Source organism: Sus scrofa, chromosome 13, assembly GCF_000003025.6.
Source record: "Sus scrofa isolate TJ Tabasco breed Duroc chromosome 13, Sscrofa11.1, whole genome shotgun sequence".
NCBI classification, from domain to species: Eukaryota; Metazoa; Chordata; class Mammalia; order Artiodactyla; family Suidae; genus Sus; species Sus scrofa.
In genome coordinates this window covers 81,710,639-81,718,116 of record NC_010455.5, presented here as the reverse complement: position 1 = coordinate 81,718,116, position 7,478 = coordinate 81,710,639, and the positions used below count along the sequence as shown (strand labels likewise).

General features: G+C 41.7%; 1 pseudogene; it reads right to left on the bottom strand.

The window, feature by feature from the left end:
- LOC110256508 lies at positions 1,503–4,965 on the bottom strand (annotated as a pseudogene).

The window sequence follows — 7,478 nt, the reverse complement described above, 5'->3', positions numbered from 1 at the left end:
GGTCACAGACATGGCTCTGAAACCGCATCGCTGTGGCCGTGGTATAGGCCAGCAGCTGTGGCTGATTTGACCCCTAGCCTGGGAACTTAATGTATGCCGTATGCCATGAGTGTGGCCCTAAAAAGGCAAAAGGCCAAAAAAAAAAAAAAAAAAAAAAAAAAAAAGAAAGAAAACATATAAACACTGTAGCAACAGTAAGTGCACTTCCAATGAAATGGGGAAAATATTCACCAATAATCCCTAGATGTGAGATGGGCACATTGTGGGGTAGACAGTTGGTACAGTCTTACAGAGTCGGCTATGGCAAATTGGCAGAGCGAGTGGGCTCGAGCACCAGCATTGCTTGGGATTTGATTCCTGGTTCCTGCACTTATGAGCTATGTGACCTCAGGCAAGTTTCTTAATCTCTTATGTGTTAGTTTCCCTACTTCTAAATGAGAATAATAATACTGCCTATGTCATAAGGTTGTTAGAAGGATTAATTGAGTTAACAGATAGCTAGTGCCTGGTACAAAGCAAGCACTTCATATCAATTAGCTATCATCATTATTATTCTCTCGGTCTGGACCTTCCAGGCTGCCTGTACAGCTGGGCACCTTCTGGTGTCCCCTCTCTCACTGCTGGTGTTTCTCATTACCCAGTGATCCCCGAGGCAAATGGAACTATGTAGCAGATACTACATATTAAAGGCTTTTTACATATTAACTTTAATATTCACAATTACCTTCAATTATAGCCTGATGATCCTGAGTTCTGGCTTACTGATCAGCTGGGAAGGAATCTGGATTCAGATTCTACATCTCTTTTTCCTGTGTTACCTTTGGCAAGTCACTTCACATCTCTGGGCTTCAGTTTCTATATTTGGTAAATGATGAGAGTCATTCCTATTTCATAGGGTCACTGAGGGTTTAAGTAAGGTAAGGCATATGAAAGCATTTCGCACACACAGTGCTTGGCACATAGTATATGTTTAAAAGATGTTTATTACTATTATATCCATTTTGCAGAGAGGAAATTGAGCCTTAGCTGAAGTTCTTGCCCAAGGTCATAAATCTGATGTTGAAAGAAGGTGGGCCAAAACAATGTTCTTTGTTATTTCCTTCCAACCTATATACATGATTTTTGTGCAATTCCTATTGTATGATAAGAGTACAGACATGATGTGGTATTTTTAAAAATTGCACAATGATGGAAGGTAATATGAGAAAAAGAATATATACATATATATAAGTAAATATTATATATATATAAAACCTGTGTCACTATGCTGTAAGCACCATAAATCAACTATAATAAAATTAAAATTTAGGAGTTCCCGTCATGGCTCAGTGATAACGAACCTGACTAGTATCCATGAGGATGTGGGTTTGATCCCTGGCCCTGTTCAATGGGTTAAGGATCTAACATTGCCGAGAGCTGTGGTGTAGGTCAAAGAGGAGGCTTGGATCTGGCGGTGCTGTGGCTGTGGTGTAAGCCAACAGCTGCATCTCTGATTTAACCCCTAGCATGGGAGCTTCCATATGCTGCTCCTGTGGCCCTAAAATAAATAAATAAATATAAAAATAAATTTAAAAAAGGTACAAACACAAATTGCACATTAAAGAATAAGTAATTTTCATATTGCTGTGGCAATATGAAAACCTGACTATATAATATTCCACAAAATAATCCAGCATCTTCATGCTGATTATTTCCTTTCCTTCTCTTGAACTTTTTCTTTAGGATTAATCCCCAGAAATGGAATTTGATACATCAGAGGGTGTTAACCTTATTTTGATTCTGGATCACAGAACATCTTGCTGCTTTTCTAAAGAGTTTTGCAATAGTCATTGTGTTCGTGTGCTGTAATTTACTTTCTAGTCTCCTAGAAATACTTGAACATTGAAAAAGAATGAATAACCTTGTTATAGATAAGTCGTCTCCAGGCTGAAAAGGAGTGAATAGGTTGGGGTTAGATGATAATCCTGTCTGAAAACCTGTGACTAAGTAACCCCAGTTACTGGATGTGGGTATATAGGTCTTGTCTACTAGATACGGTGCTGACATCCCCTGGTTGAGGAGTGCATATGTGATCTATAAATGTCCAGCTCAGGCTCTGGGCATCTGAGGGGCCGAGTATTACCAGGAGGGTATGCCTTGTTTCCTGGGTCCTGCGGATCACCTGGCTCACCTCCAGAAGAGGCCTCTTGCTCTTAAAGAAACCTGGATCTGAGGTGCAGGTGCCCAAGTGGGAGGCACTCTTCATATTCTTTACTCAGGGTGTGGAGTCCAAGAGAACAGAACTCACATCCTTCTTCCTTCACTATTCATCTTGGGAATCTACAGAAAGCTTTGAGAGCCTGTTTCTTTATCTATACCAGGAGGAGGGTGATAAGGTAGATCATAAATATTTAACAAGCCTTCAAATGTCTTCTGTGTTAAATCACACCCCTCTCAAACAACTCTATGGAGGAGGTATTGTCACTATTCTCATTTTACAAATGAGAAAATTGAGGTACAGACTGGTTAAATAACTTACATTCAGTAAGTGGAGGAGCCAGGGTTTGAACCCAGGCTCTTGGGCTCTAGCGCTTCAATACCATGCACAATGCTGAGTAATATGGGGAGTCAAAAGCCTTAGCTTTAAGGGCTTTTGTGAGGATTGGGGATGATGGCACATCAGGTGTATGGCTTCTGGTTGTGCTGTTGTACAGAAATGGTCACTCTTACTATTTGTTAATGACTTCCATATTACCCAACCCAATAAACACTTTTCTGTTTTTGTTTTTCCTGACTTCTCAATAGCTTTAAAAGGAGTTGACCATTTCCTCTTTTTTTTTTTTAGACTCATAGGTCATGGGGTTGGTTTTTCCTCTTTATCTCTCTCTTTCTTTTTTTTTTTTTTTTCAATTTAAACAGTTATGCACCAGAGTGATTCAAAAAGTTGGGCAAATGCCTTGAATATGAAAGCTGCAGTTTGCACTATACCATATCTAGAACCCAGGGGCGGTGGATTAGACAGAAGTGATAGTCATTGAACAGTCAGGTGACATCATGACAAATTGGTTTGCAGCATCAAAACTGTCCGTTGAAGTTTCTTTTCTCTTGACTATCAGAGGTCCTGTGTTGGCTCGTCTCCTCATCTTTGTGTTTTGTGTATGATCCATCACAGAATGGGAACTTTTTGGCCTCCAACAACCTTGGTACACAGCCTTATCTCTCAAATCCTCCACATCAAAAGCATTCACTGTCTTGGAGTTTTCTTTCTGGTTGTGAAGGTTGCCCATAGATTTGCTGCAATGATCTTTAACATAAAATCTATTGTAAACTAGGTAACCAATTGAAGCTGTCCCGTCCCAGCAGTAATGGTAATGACTGTGATCCATTTGACTTGTGAGCTGGAGGTCAGACTTGTGGCACCACCACTTTGAAGGTGTGTACACTGGACACTGAACACAAGCATGGCTTGTACGGCCAACCTGAGTCAAGGTGCGAGAAGCATTTCAAGGGCACTGACTCCAAGCTGCTCCCTTCTTGAAACACTTTTTTCTTCTGGCTTTAGTGACAGCCACTCTTGAGAGTTTGCATTTATTCCACTGGCTCTTCCTGTTCAGCCTCTTTCCCTCTCTCTTCTATCAATGGATGAAAGTTGGTGCAAAAGATAAACTTGCTCCCCTTTGTAGTCGAAGAGCATGGTTACTTAGTGAGGAAGGTGGAACAGCCAGGAACCTGGATGGGTGGCTGAAGGCACTGGATGGGAGGGAATGTCTCCAGTGACTCAGAAGCTGCCCAAGATACACTGGCGAGTTTCATCCCTCCTGGCCCAGAGCACCTACCAAACCTGACTTCTGCTCTTATCAATCCCACCTGAGGTATAGGAGTTGCTGTATATAAACGATCTTGATCTCAGGGAAAGCTCTGGAGACCTGGGGTTTTAGAAGAATTACTAACAGCGGTTAATATTTTCATTCACAGACAGAAAATGGAATTTAATTAAACAGATTTTCTTCCCCTTGAACTGTTCATGCCAAATCTTCAGAGACTCATGCTCATTGCTAAAAAAATGTTTTTACTCCTTAACGTTGGGAGCATGGGATATAAGAAGACACACTGTGAGGAGGTTTAAGAAATGCTATTTTATTATCTTGCTTAGGTTAAAAAAAAATCCCACTTAAATTCTAAGGAAAAAAAAAAAGAGTCATGCATTAATCAGAAAGCAGGCCTCCTAGAAACAGCTGTGAAAAAGGCTAAACTAAAAGGGGGGAAGAATGACAGCTTTATTCCAGATATGAATCTCAACACTGCTCAGCACAGGCAATGCATAAAATTGCTGTAGGGCAAGCAGACATGATGGCTTATTTATTTAATTGAGTTGAGAGAATCATAATTTCTTTTAAGCCTCTGAGCAAAATGTAATGTATTTTAGCACTCAGGAATAATGTTCAGGGAAGTCATAGGGCAGAAAACTATTTGAATGAGAATGGGGTCCTCTGTTTATCAGGCTAATGGAAGTGAAGGGGCAGGGGAAAGTTAGGGAGTTTTTGATTATTCCTTGTTCTTCACCTCTCAGATCCATCTTCTTCCCTGCTCTGTGCCTCAGCAGTGGGTTCTCTCCAGCCTCTTCCCTCTAGCTTCAGGTCAGGTCCAGGCAACAGAAAACACCAGCAGGAGATTAGGAGCGGAAGGAGAGAGGTCAGAGTATTTATACCTCCTCACTGTGGTTCTGTTCTTCCAAGGCAGTGGTTCTCAAAGATTGGGCAGCACACCAGCAGCATCAGCATCTCCCAGGAGCTTTTAGAAATGCAAGTTCTGGAGTTCCTGCTGTGGTGCAACAGGATAGGTGGTGTCTCTGGAGCACTGGGTCTCAGGTTCAGTCTCCCACCCAATGGATTATGGATCTGGTGTTGCCGCAGTGTTGGCATATGTCTCAGCCACAGCTCAGATCTGATCCCGGGTCCAGGAACTCCATATGCTGTGGGGAGGTCAAAAAAGAAAATAAAGAAAGAGAAATATATATACATGCAAAAATTTTCTTTTTTTAAAAAAATTACTCAATGACTTTTAGTACATTTATAGTTGTACAGTGATCATCACAACCCGATTTCATAGCATTTCCATCCCAAACCTCTGGCCCATTCCTTACCCCACAACCTGTCTCATTTGGAAACCATACGTTTTTCAAAGTCTGTGAGTCAGTATCTGTTCTGCAAAGAAGTTCAATGTGTCCTTTTTTTAGATGCCACATGTAAGTGATAGCATTTGATGCTGGTGTCTCACTGTCTGACTGACTTCACTTAGCATGATAATTTCTAAGTCCATCCATGTTGCCAAAAATGCTGGTATTTCATTCATTTTAATGGCTGAGTAATATTCCATTGTGTATATGTACCACATCCTCTTTATCCACTCCTCTGTCAATGGATATTGTCTTGGCTATTGTATATATTGCTGCAATGAACATTGGAGTACATGTATCTTTTCAGGTCATGGTTATCTCTGGATAGATGCCCAGGAGTGGGATTGGTGGATCAAATGGTAATTCTATTTTTATCTAAGGAATCTCCATAATGTTTTCCACAGTGGTTGCACCAATTTACATTCCCACCAACAGTGCAATAGGCTTCCCTTTTCTCTATACCCTCTTCACCATTTATTGTTTGTAGACTTTTTTGATGATGGCCATTCCAGCCTGTGTAAGGTGGTACCTCATAGTGGTTTTGGTTTGCATTTCTCTAATAATGAGTGATGTTGAACATCTTTTCATGTGTTTTTTGGCCATCTGTATGTCTTCTTTGGAGCATTGTCTGTTTAGATTTTCTGCCCATTTTTTGATGGGGTTGTTTTTTTGGTATTGAGCTGTAGGAGGTGTTTATAAATTCTGGAGATTAATCCCTTTTCAGTTGATTCATTTGCAAATATTTCCTCCCATTCTGTGGGTTGTCTTTTCATTTTGTTTAGGGATTCCTTTGCTGTGCAGAAACTTTTAAGCTTAATTAAGTCACATTTATTATTTATGCATAGGTTGCAACCACAGCTCAGATCTGATCCCTGGCCCAGGAAGTCCATATGCTGTGGAGAGGGCAAAAAAGAAAAGAAAGAAAGAAAGAAAGAAAAAAAATATATATGCAAAAATTTTCTTAAAAAAAGAAAAAAGAACAAGAAATTTAAAAAAAAAGAGAGAAAAAGAAATGCAAGTTCTTGGGAACTCCCTGGTAGTTTAGTATTCACTGCTGTGGCCCCAGTTCAATCCCTGGTCTTGGAAATGGGATCCCACATCAAGCCACTGCATGCCATGGCAGAGAAAAGAAAAGAAAGGAAAAGAAAGGAAAAAGAAATACTAGTTCTTGGTTCTACTCCAAACCTTCTGAGGGCCCAGCAATCTGTATTTGAACAAGCCCCCTAAAGTGAACCTGATGCTCTACTGAGAACCAATGATGTACAGCCATAGTTCCTCGTGGGCAGACCTTCTGCTGCAGTTCCAGCTTTTCCTGGATGCCAGTAATTCTGTCCTCTTCTTTTGTCCTTCAGGTCTTGGGGTAGAAAGGGCTTCTCAGCACAGCTGGTACTTCAGTAGCTCATAACCTCTTGTTGGTTGCCTTATCCTTGCCTATTAGTGCCTTTGTAAAGTTTTTTTAGTTAACAGGTTTGAGTGCGCTGTGACTCTTGCTGGGTGAGCGATTGATTCACAGAGGCGCCCACTATGGGCAATGGCTGGAAGCAAAACGTCCATGGGTAATAGTAACACCTTCACACCAGGAGAGCAGGGCAGGGAACACCTGGGAGTGAGCCTCTGGTATGTGAGCATTCACTCATTTAACACTCATGAACTTCCTAGACAAGGGTATCTTCCATGTTGTACTGACGATCACCTGACCCAGACCCCAGACTGCACCTCTGTCCATAAACTGGGTTGATTCCTCTTCCTGGTCGAGAGGGAGTCCTGAGAATTCTGGGGTCAAATTGGAGCTGCAGCTGCTGGCGTATACCACAGCTACAGTGAAACCAGATAAAAGCCACATCTGTGATCTATGTCACAGTAGCAGCGATACCGGATCCTTAACCCACTGAGCGAGGTCAGAGACCAAACCCTTGTCCTCATGGATACTAGTCAGGTTCATTACTGCTGAGCCACGATGGAAACTCCCCAGGAAGACTTTTCTAAGCTCTGATGAACTTGGTCAGTTCTTGAGACTTGGTGAGAGAGAGGGAGGGCTAACCACTGGGAATACAGCTTGCTTGTCTTTTACAGTAAGTTATGCTCTGGAACTTGCCTCCCCCATCTGTATCCTGTGTTCTTCCTGTCTCCCTGCACTGTGGTGACCAGAGGAGGGTAGTGCCTGAGGGTTATCGGGAAAAGGAGTTCTTCTAATGTGACTTTGCAAGCTTGACTCCCTGTGCTTGGAACAATCTCCACCTCACCCAGGCCAACTCCTGCCAACTCTTGCTGTCTCTGCTCAGACAACATTCCATGGACTTGTTCTCCAGCTCCAACCATTCTA